Here is a 22,911-nt window from a genome sequence, read left to right as displayed (position 1 = left end):
CACTTGCTTTTGTGTCTCTGATTTTCTCACCTATCAATTTAGAATGCTTTAATTAAGGAATTTCTAAGATTTGTTTTTGCATTAACTTCCATGTTTTTATAAAGTGGAAAAGGAAAACCAACAAATACATGAGATAAATAAAAAGATTCCTATCAGTAGAAGCAATTGTGAGTGTGGAAGGAATGTTGTGTTTGGAAATAAGAACTAGCTGTGTGATTTTGCACAAATGACTAATTTTCCTCAGCCTCTATATGCTCATCTCTGAAACAGGGATGATGATGATGATGATGATGATGATGATGATGATGATGATGATGATGATGTTGTCAATAATAACAATAACAGTCATCATGATCATGGTCACGATCATAAATATTTTGCTTCTGTCCATCCTTTCATTTAACTTTTCTTGGAGATGGCCTAAATAATAAAACTAGAATTTGATTTAAGAGTACAACTTCCATTTTTCAAAAGCAGAGTTGCTGCTCAGTGAACAACTGCAGGATTATGTCCAGTCTGGAAAACTTAGTCATTATGAATCGCAAAATACCACCTTTTAAAACAGCATTTCCCTCAGAGATGAGAGAAATGAGATGACTGAAAATGTTTGAGGTACTTTCAGGTAGTAAATTAAAAAGCTATAAATGAAAACAAAAGAAACAAAATTAGAATTCACATAGCAAGCAGTAAAGGATGAAGCATCCTAAAAGATATTTTCTGACTGCCTCCATTCTTAAGCTATATTATGTCTTTAAATATAATCCTTAAAACATCCATGAGATCCAGTAGAAAAGTCAGTTTTGTTATTTATATTCATTCAGTTCACCAGATTAACAAGATTATTTACAAACGCACACGCATACATTTTATCTCTTCTAGAAAATGAAGTAAGGCAGTGTGTTAGAAAACTTACTGCTCTTCAGTGATAAATCCAAGGGATGGCAGGGTGGTATCTAAATGACCTTCTTATGCCCTTGATTGATCAAGCTGAGATAAAGCCATCATTATAACTTTTCTTTGCTCAGAGATTATAAGTAACCATTTATCAAACCATAATTTCTGACCACTAACTATTAAATACAATAAATTTTGTAATACAATTAGCCTGAAATCTAGTTGTTATATCCATACAGTAACATCAGTAGCTTAAGGTTCTACTACCCTACATGGTGATTAGTAATTAATCGTAAAAGTAACCATGTCTGATTTCACCCACTGGTCAAACACACCTATCAGATGTATACTTTAGTAAGGAGTCTGATTAAATGCAGGTGTTTATAAACCAGAACTGGACAGATCAAGTCTCGTTCCAATCTTGAAGAAGAAATCTGTACTTTCCAAAGGAATTGGAGAATTCAAGTCCTTGCACATACAACTTCTGAGGAACTGAGAGGAGATAATTCCTTCCCAGAACTGGAAAGGTGACTGAAGACTGACACACATCTTTTTATCTTAAAGTTTTAAATGAGAAATAATGGAATAACGTTTATGCATTACAAAGTAAAATAACTATAAGATTCAACTCTCTAAAGAATCAGTTTGAAAACAAAGAATATTCAAGCGGATTTTAACATGTGAGCAGAAGCATTTAAAAGGCTCTGATAGTCTGAAGAAATGATGCTCCAAGAGGGAGTTTAGGAGACTTTTTTTTTTTCAATTAAACGGCACTACGCTTACATTATGCCCTCCAGGGCAAATGGCCAGTTACCTTCTGATGCCATGTGGTGGAGGGAAAAGTGCACTGTATTAAGAAACATGGTTAATAAATTGACAATTACTAGGTCTTGTCTGCCTGCTGTATTTTTCTGCAGTTTTTCCTGGTTTGGCACCAGAAGAGTAATAACAGCAAGTGTATTTGCAAGTGTATGAAACTGCCTTTGGCCACAATTTGTAAGAGTGAGGGGAGAGACGGAGACGTAGAGAAAGGCAGAGATAAGAGAAAAAGACAAAGACAAATGAGACACAGAGACAGACACACAGACAGATACAGAAAGAGACGGGTAAACAGAGCGACAAAGACAGAAACAAAAGAGACGGATAGAGCAGAGACAGAAGGAGAGGAGAATGAGAGTCTGAAAGAAAGATAGAAAGGAAAGCAAAGGTTTGGACGTCCAAATGTCTGGGAATGCTTCTTCTTCTTCTTTTTCTTCTTCTTCTTCTTCTTCTTCTTCTTCTTCTTCTTCTTCTTCTTTTTTACTAACTTAAATATTCTATGTGCCACAACTACTAGTGGAAAAAATTGAGTAATTGAGGGTAATGGAGAACCATACCATGCTAGATATGATAGGGACTCATCAAAGTTTGTGTGTGTGTGTTCGTACTTTGTTGCCAAAGAAGACCATGCCATCAGAGAAAGGATGACACGACTTGCTCTTTACTTCGTTTTGAGTAAGGGAGGGCTGTGCAGATCACCAGTCTCACTTCTCCCCCAGACTCATCTGAATTCAATGAGCAGGTATTCATCAGGATGACTGAAGATGAGTCAGAAAGAGGCAATTGGAGTTAAGTGACTTGCCCAAGGTCACACAGCTGGTGATTGTCAAGTGTCTGAGGTGATATTTGAACTCAGGTCCTCCGACTCCTGCACTGGTGCTCTATCCACTGCACCACCTAGCTGTCCCTCATTAAAGTTTACTGAGTTGTACAATATCTTACAAGAACTCGTCAAGGAAAACAGCCTGGAGGTCCTAGATCCACAGGGCAAAATAATCATCAAGAGAATCCCTTGATCTTCTCCTTAAAGGAATCCCAAATTAAAATCACCAAGCAATATCACTACTAAATTGCAGAACTACCAAATGAAAGAGAAAATACTGCAGGTAGCCAGAAAGAAACAATTTAAAAATGGAGGAAATACAGTCAGCAACACAAAGGAACCCTTTCTCAATATTAGCGTAGTTGGAAGTATTGTACGTGTACAGACATAGAGCACAGGGTGAGGTGGATAGGTAGAGATGATATTTAAAAAATAAAATTAAGAGATGAGAGAGGAATTTATTGAGAGGAGAAAAGGAGAAACAGATGGGGAAAATTGTCTCAGGTAAAAGGCAAGAAGAAGAATTTTCAATGGAGGGGAAGGGAAGGGAGGTCAGGGGGACAGAGTGAACCTTACTCTCATCCCATTTGCCTTAAGGAGGGAATAACATGCATACTCAATTTGGTATGAAAATCTCTCTTACATTACAAGAAAGTAGGGGGGAGAGGGGATAAATGAGGGTTAGGGGGATGGTAGAAGTTAAAGCAAATTGGAGGACCTGGTAATTATAAGTAAATGCTTTTCAGGACGGATAGTTCAAAAGAAAGAATAGAATAAATAGGGGGTCAGGATAGGATGGAGGGAAATAAAGTTTTTGACAAAATGACTAAAATGGAAGTGTTTAGCATAATTACACATGTACAACCTATATTAAATTGCATGCCGTCTCAGTGGGGTTGTGTGGGGATGGAGAAAGGGAGAGTAGTTGAAACTAAAAGTTTTAAAAGTGAATGTTATAAATTGTTTTTTGTGCAACTGGGAAATAAGATATACAGGCAATGCGGTATACAAATCTAACTTGTCCTGCAAGAAAATAGAGGGATGAGATAATAGAAGGGTGGGGTGTGATAGAAGGGAGCACAGACTGAGGGCAGGGATGATTAGAATGCATGTAGTCTTGGGGTGCGTGGATGGAAGAGAAGGGGAGAAAACTTGTAATTCAAAATCTTGTGGAAGTGTCTGTTGAAAACTAAAAAGAAGTTAAAAAATTAAAAAAAATAGCTAAAATACTGAAAGAGCTTAGATATCATTACAATAAATCATCAAAAAACATTATACAGATACTTTTGAATCAAAAGGAAAAGTATAAATTAAAATATTCCATCAATCACTTTCTGAAATTTCTAGGGAATTGACTTATTCTAACTATTCTTGAGAAAGATTTTAAAACTAAAGTCAAAGGCCTACAGGATTGTGCATATGCATTGACCTAGAAATGCCACTGATAGATTTATATTGGAAAGAGAGAAAAGAAAAAAGAAATGGACCTATTTGTATAGTAAAAGGTATTTACATGTATTGATGTGTCTTCCTAGGCTTTTCTGCAACCATCCCATTTATTTCTCATAATATAGTAATATTCCCTCACAATCACATAATATAATCTGTGTAGTCATAGATCAATTTATTGTCATCCCCTGTATTTTATTTTCCAGTATTTTTATACCTTTTAACATTAAATAATTTACCACATTTTACAGCTCCCTTCTCATTTCACTTTTTACAACGTGATCCTGCTTTTCAACACGTATTTTTTTAAAATTTCATAACATCCAAGTAAAGTTATATTTGCACCCTATATTTTTCCCTCTCTCTCTCTCTCTCTCTTTCTCTCTCTCTCTCTCTCTCTCTCTCTCTCTCTCTCTCTCTCTAATACATGTATGTATGTAGTATGTATATATGTGTGTGTATGTATGTATACACACACACATATGGTCCTAACTGTTGTGATATGGATAAAGTTCTTAAATGTTAGAAATTATCATTTTCTTCAGGAAGAATATAAACAGTTTAATCTTTTTGAATCTCTTATATTTATTCTTTCTTGTTAGTCTTTTTATGCTGTCTCTTCGGTCTTATATTTGGAAATCAAATTTTCAGTTCAGCTCTGGTGTATTCATCAGGAATGCTTGAAAGTCCTTTTGTTATTTCATGCCCATTTTTCCCCTGAAATTCTTTATATTCATTTCTACTGAGTAGGTTATTCTTGGTTGTTATTGTATCTTTGTCCTCTGGAACATGTTTAAAGCCCTTCAACCTTTAATGTAGAAGCCGCTAAGTCCTGTGTAATCCCGACTATGACTTCATGATATTTGAATTGTTTCTTTCTCACTGTTTGCAGCGTTTTCTCATTGACCTGAAAGTTCTGGAGGTGATTAGTGAATTTGTTCAACTTTTATTTTGCCTTCGGTTTCTGGAATATCAGGTCAGTTTCCTTGAAAATTTCTTGGAAGGTAACGTCAAGGCTCTTTTCTTGACAAAGTTTTCAGGTAGAACAACAATGTTTAAATTCTTTCTACTAGATGTCTTTTCCAGGTCAGTCTTTTTTCCAGTGAGATATTTCAGTGTCTTCTATTTTGCTTCATTCTTTTGGTTTTGTTTTATAATAGTTTGATTTCTCATAAAGTTGTTGGCTTCCATTTACTCTATTATACTTTTTATTTATTCATTCATTTTTAAATATATATATATATTTTTTTTCTCAACATTGACTTCCACAGGAATTTGAATGCAAAATTTTCTCTCCATCTCTCCTCACCTCCAACCCAGGACAGCATGCATCCCATCTACTCCTTTCTCCAGTCTGTCTTCCTTTTATTACATCCCTTTATCTATCCCCTTCACCTCCATTTTCCTGTAAGTCAAAACAGATTTCCATGCTCCACTGTCTATATATATTATTTTCCAACTGCAATTTAAAACAAGTATTAACATTCATTATTAAAGTTTGAGTTCCATATTCTCTCCTTTCCTCCATCCCCTCCCACCCTGATTAAGAAAACAAGCAAATCAATATAGGTCATACATGTGAAGCCATGCACAACTCTTCCCCCACTTCCCCTCCATTATAAAAGTTCTTTCTTGCATCTTTTAGGTAACATAATTTTCTACATTCTAGCTCTCCCTTTCAACTAACCCTAGTATATTCCACTTAATAGTAAATTTTGGTTTTTTAGATATTGTCTCTTCGTATTCAGCTCACCCTGTGCCCTCTTTCTATGTATATATACATACATGTACACCACAGACATATATATATGTATAATATACACACAAACAAACCCATACACACCTACACATAAGTACATATTCCTTCTAACTCCCCTAATACTGAAAAAAGGTCTCATGAGTTACAAGTAACATTTTTCCATGTAATGGAAATGTAAACAGTTCAACTTTAATGACTTCCTTAAGGCTTTTCATTCTTATTTATCTTATCATGGTTCTCTTGATTCTTGTATTTGAGAGTCAAGTTTTCTATTCAGTTCCTGTCTTTTCAGCAATAATGCTTGGAAATTTTCTATTTCGTTGAAATTCCTCTTTTCCCTGAAGTATTATACTCAGTTTTGCCAGCTACGTAATTCTTGGTTTTCATCCTATTTCCTTTGACCTCTGGAATGTCATATTCCAAGTCCTTTGAACGCTTAGTATAGACACTGCTAAATTCTGTGACATCATGTCTGTATTTCCCCAGTACTTGAATTGTTTCTTTCTGACTGCCTGTAATATTTTCTCCTTGACTTAAGAACTCTGGAATTTGGCTACAATATTCCTAGGAGTTTTCCTTTGGGGATCTCTTTCAGGAAATGATAGGTGAATTCTTTCCATTTCTATTTTACCCTCTTGTCCTAGAATATCAGGGCAGTTTTCCTTGATAATTTCTTGAAAGACAATATCAAGGCTCCTTTTTTTGATTATACTTTTCAGGCAGATCATAAATTTTTAAATGACCTCTCCTGCATCTATTTTACAGGTCGGTTTTTTTTCCAATGAGATATTTCACATTGTCTTCTACTTCTTTTCATTCTTTTGGTTTTGTTTTATAATTTCTTGGTTTCTCATAAAGTCATTAGCTTCCATCTCCTCCATTCTAATTTTTAAAGAACTATTTTCTTCTGTGAATATTTGAACATCATTTTCCCTTTAGCCAGTTCTGCTTTTTATAGCATTCTTATCCTCATTGATTTTTTGGACCTCTTCTGCCATTTGGGATAGGCTATTTTTGTTGTTGTCGTTGTTATTCTTAATGCATTTTTTTGGTATTTTGTATTTATTTATTTGTTTTTAGTTTTTGAACATTCAGTTCCACAAAACTTTGAGTTCCAATTTTTCTCCCCATCTCTCCCCTCCCATCACCCCATAATACCTTGCATTCTGATTACCCTTTCCCTCAATATTCACTCCCTTCTGTCACACCACACCCTTTCCTTATTCCCATATTCTCTCTTTCTTGTAGGGCAAAATAAATTTCTATACCCCCTTACCTGTGTTTCTTATTTCTCATTTAAATGAAATGATAATTCTCAGCATTCATTTCTAATACTTTGAATTCCAACTTCTCTCCCTCCCGCACTCCCTACCCATCCCCACTGAGAAGGCAGGCAATTCAATACAAGCTATATATGTGTCGTTTTGCAAAAGACCTACACAATAGTTATGTTGTGTAATACAAATTGTATTGCCCTCTATCCTACCCTGTCTCCCCCCATTCTTTTTATTCTCTCATTTAACCTTGTCCCTTCGAGAAAGTGTTTACATCTACTTACTCCCTTCTCCCATTTGCCCTCCCTTCTATCATCCCTTTCACCCCACTTTTCCTCCCATCTCCTACTTTCCTGTAGTGTAAGATAGATTTTCATACCAAATTAAGTGAGTATGTTATTCCCTCCATAAGCCCTATGTGACGAGAGTAAGCTTCACTTTTCCCCTTCCACCTTCTCCCTTTTCTTCTCCTTTGAGCAAGATTTTTCTTATCTCTTCTATGAGTTACAGCCTGCCCCATTCCATTTCTCTCTTTCTCCTCCTAGTATTTTCTGCCCTCCCCCCTTAATTTTTTTAATGGATATCATCTCTTCTGATTCAACACAACTTGTACTCTCTGTCTATGTGTGTGTGTGTATGTGTGTGTGTGTGTGTGCATAATCACTCCACCTACCTAAATACTGAGAAAAACCTCAAGAGTTACAAATATTATCTTTCCATGTAGGAATGTAAACACTTCAGCTTTAGAAAGTCCTTAATGATTTCTCTTTCCTGTTTACCTTTTCATCCTTCTCTTGATTCTTGTGTTTGAAAGATATATTTTCTGTTCAATTCTGTTTTTTTTTTCATCAAGAATGCTTGAAAGTCCTCTTTTTCATTGAATGACCATTTATTCCCTTGAAGTGTTATACTGAGTTTTTCTGGGAAGGTGATTCTTGATTCTAATCCCAGTTCCTTTGACTTCTGGAATATCCTATTCCAAGCCCTTCAGTCCCTAATGTAAAAGCTGCCAGATGCTGTGTTATCCTGATTGTATTTCCACAATTCTCGAATTGTTTCTTTCTAGCTGCTTGAAGTATTTTCTCCTTGACCTGGAAACTCTAAAATTTGGTCACAATGTTGCTAGGAGTTTCTCTTTTCGGGTCACTTTCAGGTGGTAATCAGTAGATATTTTGAATATTTGTTTTGCTTTCTGGTTCTAGAATATCAGGGCAGTTTTCCTTGATAATTCCATGAATGATAGTATCCAGGTTCTTTTTTATCATGGCTTTCAGGTAGTCCCAAAATTTTTAAATTTTCTCTCATGGATCTATTTTCTATGTCAGTTGTTTTTCCAATGAGATGTTTCACATTATCTTCTATTTTTTCCAACTTTTGGTTTTGTTTTCTAACTTCTTGGTTTATCTCATAGTCGTTAGCTTCTTTCAACTCGATTCTTTCTTTTAAAGACCTATTTTGTTCCGTGAGGTTTTGAACTTTCTTTTCCATTTGGCTAATTCTGCTTTTTAAAGCTTCCTCCTCATTGTCTTTTTGGACCTCTTTTTCCAATTGAGTTAGCCTATTTTAAAAGGTGTTATTTTCCTCAGCATTTTTTGGTCCTCCTTTAGCAGGCTTCTGACCTGCTTTTCAATTCCTTCTATGGCCTGAGCCCATTTCATATTCATTTTGTAGGTAGTGGAGGTAGAGGCCTTGACTTCCTCTGACTGTATGCCTTGTTCATTCTCATCTAAAAGGATGAAAGGAAATACCGGTTCACCAAGAAAGTAACCTTCTATGGTCTTATTTTTTTTTTTTTACCTTTCTTGGGCATTTTCCCAGTCAGTTACTTGATTTATGAATCCTTTGTCAAGAGGAGGGTCTTAGTGCTCCTCCTCTCGCCATTGCAGTTCTCAAGGCAGAAATTCAGATCAGCTGCTCAGATCCCCCTGGAGCTTTGGCTGAGGGTAGGGCTACCACTGAGGACTGAGGTTCAGGTCAACTACTCAATTACCCCAGAAGCTTTAAGCTGAACTACCTGTAGAAAGGACGCAGGTTGCTTCTGTGTAGGCTGTTGCCACCTGTTGCTGCTCTTGCTGCTACCCCTGCCTGGAGCCAATACTGTGGGAACCCCATTCCCCCTTCACCCAACTTGGAAAGCCATCCCACACTGACCTTTGGAGTTTTCTTTGTCGCTTGTGGGTTGAGGGATCTGGAACCCTCCCTGCTGGGAATTCTTCCCTGGAGGTCTGTTCAGGTCCTGTTCCTTCCAGTGCTGGGTGGGCAGGGCTGGGATCTGCTCTGCTCAGCTTCTGGTGAGATAGACCGTTCCTGTCAGCCTTCCAGGTTACCTTTGGCTGGAAACCTCTTCTACTGTGTTGTTCTGTGTCTTCTACTGCTCTGGAATTTGTTGAGAGTCATTTTACAAGTATTTTGTGGGCTGTGGGGGAAGTGGTAGAGTATATGCATCTTTCTACTCCATTATCTTGGCTGTACCCCATCTCGACTCTGCCTCCCAGTCTATATTTAAAGGTTTTAGTTTCTTTAGAATTTTTTGGGTCTCTTTTAGCAAGCTGTGGACTCACTTTTCACGATTTTCTTGCACCACTCTCATTTCTCTTCCCCTTTTTTCTACACCTATCTTACTTCATTTACAAAATGTTTTTTGAGCTCTTCTGTGGCCTGAGACCATTGCATATTTTTTTTCAGGCTTTAAATGAGGAAACCTTTACTTTACTGTCTTCCTCTGACAGTATGCTTTACCCTTCCTCATCTGAAGTGGTGGGAGAAAATACCTTTTCATCAATAAAATAACCTATGTAGTCTTATTTTTTTGCCATTTGGGAGCATTTTCCCAGTCAGTTCCTCGCCTCTTGAGTCCTTTGTCAAAGGAAGGGTATACTACCCTAGACTTCAGAGGTTTTATGTAGCTGTTCTCTGAGATATCCCTCGGGAACTATAAGTTCTAAGTTCCTCCAAGGTAGTGCAATCAAGGGAGAGGATTTCAATCCTCTTCTGTCCTGCTCTCTGGTCTGTGAGCAATCAAAAGCACTCTCTTCTGGCCTGGAACTGCCAGTAGGATTCCTTCTCCACAACTGCCTCCAGCTCTACCATGCCAGCACTCTTTCTCAACCCAGGACAGCCACTCAAAACTGAGACACAGATCAACTGCTTAATTCCCCCAGGTTCTATAGGCAGAGGGCTCCAAAAGTGGAAACTGCTGCTGCAGTGGCTGAGGTTGCCATGGGGCTGAACCTGGGGCCCCACCACCTTCCCCTCTTACCCAGGTGAAAGAGCTTTCTTACTAACTTTTGAAGTTGTATTTTGTCTTTGTGGGTTCAGAAATCTGAGAATCGCAGCTGCCACCCGTGATTAGGCATCCTGAAGCCTGCTCCAGTACTGTCTTTGCCATGCAGTGCAGCCAAGGTTGACTGAGCTCCTCTCCTAGCTAGGTGCAATAGACCTTTCCTGTCAGTCTTTCAGACTTTCTTGAGTTCAAAATCATTTTCACTCGATCGTTTTGTGGTTTTTGATGCTCTAGAAATTGTTTAAAGCCATTTTTATAGATATTTTAAGGGCTGTGTGGGGAGTGCTATAGGTAGTCTATCCTTCCATTCTGCTATCTTGGCTCCACCCCTCCATTCTAATCTTTAAAAAACTATTTTCTTTGGTGAGCTTTTGGAACCCTTTCTCCATTTGGCCAGTTCTCCTTTTTCAGGCATTCTCCTCACTGGCTTTTTGGACCTCTTTTACCATTTGAGCTAGTCTATTTTTAAAGGTGTTTTTTTTCCTCAGTTTTTTTTTCGGTCTCCTTTAGCAAGCTGTTGACATGTTTTTCACGATTTTCTTAGATCACTCTCATTTCTCTTCCAAATTTTTCCTCCACTTGTTTCTCTTGATTTTCAAAATCCTTTTTAAACTCTTCCATCATCTGAGAACGTGGCATTTTTTTTTCAAGGCTTTGGACAATGCTGTCTTCTGATTTTATGCTTTACTCTTCCTCATCTGAAAGAATGGAAGAAAATTTCTTTTCACCAAAAGAGTAACCTTCTGTCATTTTATTTTCCCCCCTTTGCGTGTGTCCCAAGCCAGTTATTTGACATATGTGTCCTTTTTCAAGTGGATGGTATCCTACCCTAGGTTTCAGAGATTTTGTACAGGTGTTCTTTGGGATATCTCTAGGGAACTATAAATTTTCACTTTCTCCAAAGGGACATTGTCAAAGAAGAGATATTTACTCCTCTCTTGGCCTGTATTGTGGTCTGTGAGCAACCCAAAGCACTCTTTTCTTCCATGCAACTGCTCCCTCTCCAGAGCTGCAATCGTCTCAACCACACCAGCACTCCTCCTCAACATAGAACTGCCACTCAGGACTGAAACCCATATCAGCTACTCAGTTCTCCCAGGATCTATAGTCTAAGAGCTCCAGAAGTGGGCACTGTTGCTGAAGTGTCTCCACCACCCTGGGACGAGGACTGGATCTAGACCAACCTCCTTTATCAGCCAGATGAAAGAGCTTTCTCACTGACCTTTGAAACTCTCTTTGGCATTTGTGGGTTGAGGAATCTGGAAACGTCAGCAGCTTCCCTTGTTTCCATTCCCCAAAGTCTGCTCCAATCCTGTTCATACTGTCAGGCCCACACTGACCTGTGCTCTGCTCTGAACCAGAATCAATAAACACTTCTTGTTGGCCTTCCAGTATGTCTTCAGCTGGAAATCTGTTTCACTCTGTCATTTTGTGACTTTTCCTGCTTTAGAATTCTTTTAGAGTCGTTTTTACAAATATTTTATGGGCTTTGAGGGAGAGTTAGATCACATCTGTGGGTCTACTCTGCCATCTTTGCTCTGTCTAAAGATCATTTTCTAGAGTTTGCTTGCATAATTTTCCATTTGGCCAATTCTACTTCTTAAGGAGGTTTTTTTTCTTCCCCCACCCCCTACAAGTTTTTATGCTTCCCTTACTAAAACTCTACTCTTTTCATGATTCACCTTCATCACTCTCATTTCTTCCCCCTAAAAACATTACTAATTTATTGGCTTTCAATTTTCAACAGACGTTTCCATAAGTTTTAAACTTCTCTCCCTCCCTCCCCAAGACAGCATATAGTCAAATATGGGCTTTCCAAAAACATTTGCATTAAATACATTTTGACGTTACTCATGTTGCATAAAAGATTTAAAATGATTGGGAGAAACTATGAGTAAAACAAAACAAAACATAACAAAAAAGAAAGTAATTTGCTCATTCTGACATCATAGTTTTTTATCTGGATGTGGATTGCATTTTGCATCATAAATCGTTTGGAAATGTTGTATGTTCTTTCATCATGTCATGGGCTAAGTATTTCTAAAACAGTCCTCAGACACTGTGGCTGTTACCGTAAATAATGTTCTCCTGGTTCATCTCACAGTACTAAGCATCATTTCATGTACTTTTTTCCAGGTTTTTCTCAAGTCCAGCTGTTCATCATTTCTTATAGCACAATAGTATTCCATTACATTCATATGCCACAGCTTGTTCAGCCATTCCCCAGTTGATGGGCATCAACCCTTGAATTTCAGTTCTTGGCCACCACAAAAAAGAGCTGCTATACCTTTGTATATATGGGCCCTTTCCCAATTTTTATGATCTCTTTGGGATACACCCCTAAAAGCGTTATTTCTGGGACTCTCATTTCTTTTTACCAGTTTTTCTTCTGTCTCTCTTACTTGATTTTCAAAATCCTTTTTCAGAGTTTCTAGGCATTTTTTTGAATCTTAAGTTAATTCACTTTTTTAAGAGTTTCCTTGTAATAATTTTGACTTTTTTATCGTCTGAGAATGTGTTTTAATCATCCTTGTCACATAATAACTTTCTATGATCTGGTTGTTGTTCTTGTACTTCTCCTCCTCACCCTCTTCCTACTCCTCCACCTTCCTCGTCATTATTATTGTTTTAATTATTCTTTCAGGCCATTACTTTACCTTGGAGATTGTGTTCTGCTCTGGGATGGAGGGATATTGTCCCAAGCTTCTTCTATTGGAGCCCGATGCCTGCTTGCCCACCTGCTACAACTGTGCCATGGGGTCTTGTGGCTGGCCTGTTGCATCAGGCTCCTGGGTCTCTCAAGTGGCCTCTGTGCAAGGACCACAAGACCTAACCTATGGGAATGAAACAGATCAAAAAGTCAAGGGTGATACCTAGGTTGCAAACTTGAATGCCTGAGAGTATGGTGGTACTGTCAAAGTAATAAAAAAAGATTAGAAATAGGGAAGGATTTGAGTCTCAGGTAATAAGCTTAATTTTGGATATACTAAATTTCAAGTGTCTAGGTGACATCAAGTTTGAAATATTTAATAGGCAGAGAAAGATGTGATACTGGATGTCAAGGAAAAAAGTTAGGTCTAGGTACAAAAATCTAGAGACATGATAACTGAATACATGAGAGCAGATAAGATCATCAAAAAGATACAGGGTAGAACACTGGGAGGATATTCATGGTTAGTGGGCATGACCTGAAAGAATATCCAGCAAAGGAGGCAGAGAAACTTCAGCCAGACAGGGGAAGAATGAAGAGAAAGAAGTGTCACAAAAACATAAATAGAAGAGAGTATCAGAAAAGTGCAGTTAACAAATTCAAAGACTCCAGTGATGTCAATATGAGGATTTAGAAAAAGCCAGTCTATTCCATGGTTAAAGGAACAGCTTTGGAGAGCATAATTTCAGATAAATGATAAGGTCAAAAGCAAGACCACAGAGAATTAAGAAGAAACTGAGCAGAAATGAAGTGGAGGTAGAAAGTGTGGATGAGCCTCACTTTTTCTAGTGAAATATAGAGCAGGATTCTTGGATGAGAGAGTAGAGGAAGTAACTGTAATGGGAGGTTTGAGGAGGAGGATAAAGAAGTTTGGAAAAGCTACAGTGATGAGGAGGAAACTCAGCTAATTAGGGAGTCATAAAAGGACTTCTGTGCTGTAGTGAGAGCCCAATTGATGTTACATATTTCTGATTGTTATCCAGCTTTGTTCAGGAGAACAGGAATGGGAGTGAAAGCTGCAGATAAGAGGAGTAATCCAAGGCTGAGACTGGGTGATGAAAGAGAAGTAATAGGAAAATAAACCAAGAGACTTGAGAGAACAGGTTAGTGAATACTCAAACTGGTTCACCAAAGGGTAGTCACCAAAAGGGATATTAACTAATGCTGGAATTATCTTGTGAGGAAAAAAATGAAAAGGGGTATTTGGACTCAATATCAAAGTGTAGACTAAATATAACCTTGGATTGGAAAGTAGAGAGAAAATGAGACGTCATGAGATTTTAATCAGATAAGGGAATTTCAGAGTTCTTCAAAATTTAAATATTAAGTATGTTGGTGATGGAAAGATCAAGGATATGATCATCTCTTTGTCTATCTGAGTTATGGTGAAGAAGTAATTCATATGAAACTAGAGAGTTGAGGAATTGAGTTTCCAGGGTGATTGAAGAAAAACTCAATATGTATGTTAAAAATCCCCTAGTAGAAGGCTGTGAATTGAATAAAAGAGGGGGAAAAAAACCTGTTAGCCGAGCACTGACGTCATTGAGGAAAGACGGGGAGGATTTTGGAAGATATTAGAGAATAGCTAGAATAATTTTAATTTAATGGTAGAGAAGCATCGAGTGAACTTCACAGGAGGAGAGATTATTGAGTGATAGTGGTAGGAAAAGATTTAAAACCCAAGAGTTTTTGTTACTGGTGGAACAAGCCTTTCACAGAACACAGGTTAAGGCACTGATCAATTAAAGTGGGGCATTGAAAAAGGAATATTGATTTGAAAGGAAGGGCAATAAAGTAGCAGCCAGTGGGATATGGAGACAATGGATTTTGAATAATGATATTAAGGCGATTTTAAATAGCTTAGGGTAAAGGTTTAGTTGGGGGAGTCAATGGAATGACTTGCTCCCCTTTCCTTGCAGGCAAGTCAAGTCAGGGTAAGACATAGCTGGATGGAGCAGGTTGGAATGATATCTTTCTCCAACTCCTGAAGCCAGAAAGTGGCATGGGAGGCATCCTGCATGCAATGAAATGAAGATTTTCTGTCCCTGACAAGTAAGAAGAGTTCCTTGCAAGCAGAAAGTGACTAGTCTGGGACACTGGCTCTAAATGTATAAAGTAGTTCTGTGAGTGTGTGTGTGTGTGTGTGTGTGTGTGTGTGTGTGTGTGTTTCTGTGGCTTTCTCAGTTCCCTGAAAACAGGAAGACTCTTTTGTAAGCAGTAAGAGGCCAAGCTAAGAGACTGCCTTGTGCTGGAATAGTATCTCTCTTTGTCTACTTGTACGAATTTTTAATGTGTTTCAATGCATGTGTATATCCATATATAATATATGCATATGTATACATATACATGTATACACACATAGGCATACATATGTATTAAATCTGAACGTGTATATGCATGTACAATATATATATATATATATATATATATATATATATATATATATATATATATATATATATATATATATATATATATATATATATATATATATATATACACACATCATGCCTCAGAACAAATGACTGTATTGTTCAGCAGCGTACAGAATTTCATTAAACTTCATCTTGAAAACAAGGGACAAAAGTAGTACAATAAAACCCAAATCATTAATATGATGTACTATTATATATAGAAAGTGACACCTAAAGCGGCCCTCAGTCCCAAACATCCTTATACACATGTAAGACAAATACACACAGCACACTTGAAGGCTGGTAGCACAGATTAACCCTTGATTTGGTCAGACAGGAAAGACACTAAGAAGGTATTAATAATTTTACTTCATTCCAGTCTCAGAAGAGGATTGCTGATAATGGGAGCACAAACTCCTACAGCATTCCCTAATCATTCTTCTCACAGGCACTGGTGAGAAGGTAGGGCAACTACCCCTATATATCTATGGGGTCTATGGAGACAACCATGACTTGTGGTTCCCCTTAATCCCCTCAAGCCTCAATGGGGGCCAGTTGAGGCAAACATGGATTCTCCCCAAACCTTGATGGAGGCTAATCAAGGCACACACAGCATTCCAGTTTGTGCTCAAACCTAAGGTTTCCCCCAAGCCTCAATGGGGGCCAGTTGAGGCACACATAGCATTTGCGCACTTAAACCTAAGGGTTTGCCATTCACTATTTTGTGACCACCCGTTCTATAGACCAATAGACAAAGAAGGCATGTTGTCAGCAATGGTCTCAGAAGTTTACATCATCCTATACTTGTATCTCACTGCACAGCTGCAGTAGATGTTTATGTTATTTACCGTTACATAACTGCACAAACATGTTAGAGATGTTTTAAACCATAAGGGTTGGAACTCATATCTAGTTCCTGGGAACTAGAGATAGTTATGGCTATGGATCCTAGGAAACTAAACTCTGAGAAATAATGAAAAAAATTCACTTTACACACACTAAAATACACCTTAGTTACACCAAATTTCACCTTACAGGCAACGCATAACTTTGAAAGAAGTGAAAGATGTGAATTTTGCCATCTTTCCTTTGGGACCAAACTTGGTTATTATAAATATATGTTTGGTTTTGATTATTTTAATTGATACTATTATTTCCACTCGAATTTGACAGCCATTTATATATATAGTTATTCTTCCTCTTTTTGGCTGCCTTTTCCTTACTTCACAGAATTATTTCCACTAAATATCACCTTGTAAACAATCACAAGCAAAAAGCACAATTAAGTAAATCTTAAAGGAGCAACACATCAAGTTGGCCAGGAAAATGTATAAGACTACAAATTACAGAACTCATGTTAATTTTCATTGGTAGAGAGATTTTGCTCAAAGTAGAGCTCCATACTCTACTCAAATAAAAGTTCTCAGAGACAGGCTAGAACAAATAAAAGCAACAATCACAACCAACCACCTGAAACACTGACCGCATAGTCACAGAATCTACCTCTCCCCCTCTCTCTATTACTACTACTCCTCTATTCTAGGAGAGAAGCATAATTCATGATCAAGCTGCAGGAGTCAAGATCGGCCAGCTCATCAATTTGTATTCTATAAAATTACTTTGCTTTCCATTGTTATGGTTTCTGTGAATATTGTTCTCTTGCCACAACCTACTTTCCCAAGCATTGGTCTAGTTAAGTTTCTTTACACTTTTTCAAATTAGTCATATTCACCATTTTCTGTTGTAATAGCGTTGTAATAACATGTAATAGCATTTTGTGGCTTCCATATATCCAAATAAATATAGTCATTTACCTTCAAAAAGACAGTCCCTTCATTTCCAGTTTCTTGAAACAACAAAAAATGTTGCTGTAAATATGTTGATAAATGTATGTTCAGGCAGCTATTTATTCCTACATTTTTAACAACAATAAATCACTGGAAATGTAGGAATAAAATGTGTGTGATGAGAGAATGAGAACAATTTAAATTGATCTGAAAGTAGACAGAACATGACATATCATTTCCTAGTATATCAAATGGGTGCTACTCATGCTTTTATATAATGCATCTGCAGAACTCCATATGCACCCAGATTCATGGGAATGCTTTGTTCTGTTTGGATTCAAGGGACCCACTGTCATACTAATTTCATTCATTACAGAGAAAGTTTTGTTGTGTTAAATTTCAATGACCAGAATGGAAAATGCAACAGGTCTTTTAGAAGTAATGATGTCCCAAAATATCACAAGATGGCGATGTCACTCCACTCGAAATATCATTTCCATGCCTACTTCTCAGGTCAGACAAAATAAGAATCATCAAGTTATAATTAAATTAGAACTCCTGGGTGGGCCAGGACACAAAAAAGTGAAGTAAATACATTACAGATTTGTTCTATATTAGAAAAGGCTAATTGTGACTAAATGTGGGCATAAGTAAGGGATACACACACACACACACACACACACACACACACACACACACACAAAATGTCAGTGTGACATTTCAGTTCTCCAAATGCTACATAGGAATGCTTCATGAAGTCCTAGAATAATTTCTGTGAAGTGTAAAAACTGACAGGTGCCTGGGAGTGTTTTGTATCCTATAATAGTTCAATGGCGTCATACCAAAATATAGAAATGGAGTGTATCAGTGAGTCTAAAGAAGACTGGATCCATGTTAACATGGATGAGGATTTATAATTTAGTGCTCCAGTGATTTGTTTCTATGCCTGTGTTCTTTGAAATTTTTACCAATGATTTGAATGAAGAAATAGAATATATATTTGTCAAATTTTGAAACGACACAAAGTTGACAAAGGGAATCAATATGAAGGATGGTGTGGTGAAGAGATATATGTATATGCGTTATAATGTGTCTATGTATGTATATACACGTATGTACTTGTATGTGGTCTAGGCAGAGTAATAGAATGAATACAATAAGAAGTAATTTACAAGGTATAAAAGTGAAATTCTTCATATTCTTAAACAAAGTTCTTTTCACAGTCCATGACTGGGTGAGACAGAGCTAGATCAGATTTGATGTGAAAGAAATCTGACGGTGTTCATGAACTACAATCTAAATACAATTCAATATTTTATAATTACAGCTTTACAGGTTCTTATATTCTTGGGCTGACTTAAAAATCTTAATTTGAGAAAAAAATAGGTTACTCTGATCTCTGCCCTTATAGAGTACATTAGGTTCAGCTCTAGGAAAAATGTTGTAAGAAAGACACTGAGGCAATGGAAAGTGTCCTATTATGAATGTTCACAATGGACAATTGACTGAGTATCATTTTATACTTTCTTGGTTTAAGAAGCTGTGGATTCTTAGCCAGAAGAAGAGAGAACATTTGGTCCAGGAAAGGGGATAAAACACCATAGCTGTTCTTTACAATTTGAGGGGCTGTCATATGGAGGAGGGATTTGATTTTATTTACTTTAAATTTCAGGACAATTCTAGGACCAAGCGGTTAAAGTTACAGAGGCATATTTTTCCTTAATTTAAACTTTACTTGATTAAAATTTGCCTCATAATTTGATTTGCCTTGAAGTAGAGTGGGTTTCATTTGAGAAAATTAGATTCCCAATTACTGGAGGTTTTTAAATGAAGGTTAAATGGTCATGATGGGAGGATTTTGTGATAGATAACGTTGTCCAACTATGGATTTAATAGATAACCTTTGGCACCTCTTCTCAATGATTCCATAGGTTTTACAAGTCAAATAATATAGTAAAGGAATAGGATTTATTTTAGGAGATCAGAAGAACATCAAATAAAGAAGAACAAGGAAGCTCAAGAGAGTAAAACTCAATAATAGAACACCATAGTACAGTCCATAGAGCATTAAAAGGTGACTTGCAAGATGTAGGTTCAATTCATTCTTCCAATGATCATTACCTGCACGACCCTGGGCAAGTAATGCATGGGAGTTAAAGTGGATGTTTTCCATTGTGTTCTATTTAATTTTGCTATATTTTTAAAAATATAGCATGTGATTTGATTTCATTCTTCTATAAGAGAATGGGAAGGTCAGAATAAAGGTAGGTATTGGTGGATACCTATGCCCTGGGAAGTTTTGTGATTAGGAAAGGATTTTAGAGGTCTTTAATGCAAACCCATAGCTAGTTAACAGTTTTTTTTTGGATAGTTGTTGCTAAAACTTTGAGTTCCAACTTCTCTTCATCCCTCCCTCCCCACCCATTCCGTTTGGGAAGGCAAACAATTCAATATAGGCCATATCTGTGTAGTTTTGCAAATGACTTCCATAATAGTCGTGTTGTATAAGACTAACTATATTTCCCTCCATCCTCTCCTGCCCCCCATTACTTCTATTCTATTTTGATCCTGTCCCTCCCCATGAATGTTAACCTTAAATTGTTCCCTCTTCCCCATGCCCTCCCTTCTATCATCACCCACACCCTGGTTATCCCCTTATCCCCCACTTTCCTGTATGGTAAGATAGGTTTTCATACCAAAATGAGTGTGCATTTTGTTCCTTCCTTTAGTGGAATGTGATGAGAGTAAACTTCATGTTTTTCTCTCACCTCCCTTCTTTTTCCCTCCACTAAAAAGTCTTTTGCTTGCCTCTTTTATGAGAGATAATTTGCCCCATTCCATTTCTCCCTTTCTCCTCCCAATATATTTCTCTCTCACTGCTTGATTTCATTATTTTAAGATATGATCCCATCCTCTTCAATTCACTCTGTGCACTCTGTCTCTATGTGTGTGTGTGCATGTGCGTGTGCATGTGTGTGTGTAATCCCACCCAGTACCCAGATACTGAATGGTTTCAAGAGTTACAAATGTTGTCTTTCCATGTAGGAATGTAAAAAGTTCAACTTTTATAAGTCCCTTATGACTTCTCTTTGGGCGGGGCTGCTATTCAGTGTGAGATGAAGTTCAGGTGCTCAGGTGGGGGCAGGGCCACCTCATGGGCTCAGTTCCCTCAGGGGGTTTATGCAGAGAGCTTGCACAATGGATCCAGGCTCCTGCCTGTTTGGGGAGCCCCGGTCTGTTCCTGCCTCTGCTGCTGCCTCCCGAGGGGGCCTGAGTTATGGGGGCACCCCACTCCCCTCTCGACCTGCCAAAGAGACCCTCTCACCAACCCTTGTCAGCTGTGGGTGGAGGGACCCTCTCGGCTGCTGGAGATTCCGTCCCTGAAGCCTGCTGCGATCCGCTCCTCTCGGCACCACGAGGCCAAGGCAAGGTTGGGCTCTGGGTCCACAGCACGAGGACCTTTTTCGAAAGGTTTGCAGGCTCTCTGGAACAGAAATCTCGTCTGCTCGGTTGTTCTGTGGCTTCTGCTGCTCCAGAATTTGTTGGAAGTTCTTTTTTACAGATATTTTATGGGCTGTGGGATGGGAGCTAGTGTATGTGTCTATCTACTCCGCCATCTTGGCTCCACCCCCCCTTAGTCTTTTGTGAAGAGAGTCCTAGAGCTCTTCCTTAGCTGCTCAATTCCCCAAGGGGCTTTATGCAGCGTGCCTCACAAATGGATGCTGCAGCTGCTGCCACCACTACTGCTGCCACCACCTGGGGCTGGTGCTGGGCTGTGGGAGGGCCTGCTCCCCTCTCGCCCAGTTAGTAACGCCCTCTCACTGACCTTTGAAGTTTTCTTTGGCGCTTATGGGTTGAGGGATCTGAGACACTCTACTGATACTGGTGATTCTCCCCCCAGAGGCCTGTTCTGGTCTTGTTCCTCTCAGTTCAGTGCCACGTGGCCAGGGCTGGGCTCACTTCTGCTCTGGGTCTCGTGCCACAGACCTTACCTGTCAGCTTTCCAGGTTACCTTTGGCTGAAAATATCTTTTACTCTGTCATTCTATGGCTTCTCCTATACTCTAGAATTTGAGTCATTTTTACAGGTGTTTTATGGGCTGTGGGGGAAGAGCTAGCATATGTTCGTCTTTCTACCCAACCATCTTGGCTCTGCTCCCTTCACAAAAGAAATTAAAAGGAATGATGGGATTGGATATCCAGACTTTCATTAATTATACCACAAAAGTTCCTCTCTTTCTTGACTTTTGTTGCCTTAGATTCACTTTAAGAGATGAAATAAAGTTTTCACGTTAATGCTTTTTTTTACTATTTTAAATAATAATGAAACCAAAGCAAACGACATTTTTAATATATTTCATGTTAATATGAATATTTTAAAGGCATCAAATACATTTATTTGCTAGGTAAATGAACATTCTAATGAAATATAATTATCAAAATAGTTAAAGTTTGTGGACCCCAGGTTAAGAACTCCTAGATATTGTGATAATTATTATCATATAACATTGCCAATTATTCCAGTTTGAGGGAAGTATCATTGAAAAAATTGGAAAAGAGTAATATGCTTGAGCATATTAATTTTCACCTGAAGTCACTCGGGTGCTCCATAGTTTCTTCATGGCATTTTTTACTTCTGCATTCCTTAGAGTACAGATAAAGGATTGAGGAAGGGAGTTACAATGGTATAAAATATAGACACCAACTTATCAAGAGGGAAGGTGGTTGGGGGACGAGTGGACATGAATATGCAGGGACCAAAGAATATGATGACAACAATGATATGGGAGCTGTAGGTGGAGAGGGCTTTAAGCTTCCCCTCTGTGCTACGATTTCTCAGGGAGTGCAGTATAATTGTATAGGATATCATTAGAAAAAAAAAAAGCTGACTGAGCATATGGCTCCACTATTGGAGACTATTAAAAGTTTTAATACCTGTATGTCCATTCATCCCAGTCTCAACAATGGTTGCAAGTCACAGATATAGTGGTCAATCACATTGGGACCACAAAATGGCACATTCAAGATAAGGATTATCTGGGCAATAGAATGCAGAAATGACCCTATCCATGCCACTAGAATGAGTATCCTACACACCCTGAGGTTCATGATGACTGAGTAACGTAGAGGCTTACAGATGGCCACAAATTGGTCCGTCAAAATGAGGACCAATATCTCCATGCAGCCAAAGAAATGCAAGGCAAATATCTGGGTAAGGTACTCATCAAAGGAAATAGTATTCTTGTGAGAGAGATTGTCTACAATCACTTTGGGAGCCATGGTAGTAGAGAAACATGAATCTGCGATAGAGAAGTAGGTTAAGAAAAAGTACATAAGTGAACCAAGTGTTGAACATGTCTTGATTGTCACAACAATTTATAGGTTCCCCAACACAGTGTCAGTGTAGAACACCAAAAAAATGGCAAAAACTATTTTCTGCTTCTCTGGGTCCTGAGTCAGTCCAAGTAGAATGAATTCTCTCACATTGTTTCTCATCTCTATGACTCAAATAGTAAGGACACAGGTGAGAACTAGTTAGTGTAAGACAATAATAAGGAAGAATTAATAGAGAAGAATTTGAGAGGTCTCCATAAAAGAAACACTGCTTTACTCTCTATAATTAAGCTTCTTTTAATCTTATTTTCAAAGTATTAAATAAGAGAGTTTTAAGTAAAAATTGCTCTCATAACGTGCTCCAAT

The 22,911-nt window shown here is 38.0% G+C and overlaps 1 pseudogene; it reads right to left on the bottom strand.

The window, feature by feature from the left end:
- Nucleotides 1–21,788: 21,788 nt before the first annotated feature.
- LOC140516996 (olfactory receptor 4C11-like) lies at nucleotides 21,789–22,707 on the bottom strand (annotated as a pseudogene).
- Nucleotides 22,708–22,911: the final 204 nt, after the last annotated feature.

Source organism: Notamacropus eugenii (assembly GCF_028372415.1).
Source record: "Notamacropus eugenii isolate mMacEug1 chromosome Y unlocalized genomic scaffold, mMacEug1.pri_v2 SUPER_Y_unloc_3, whole genome shotgun sequence".
In the NCBI taxonomy this organism is placed as follows: domain Eukaryota; kingdom Metazoa; phylum Chordata; class Mammalia; order Diprotodontia; family Macropodidae; genus Notamacropus; species Notamacropus eugenii.
The sequence above is the reverse complement of the archived record's forward strand: the minus strand, read 5'-3'. Positions and strand labels throughout refer to the sequence as shown.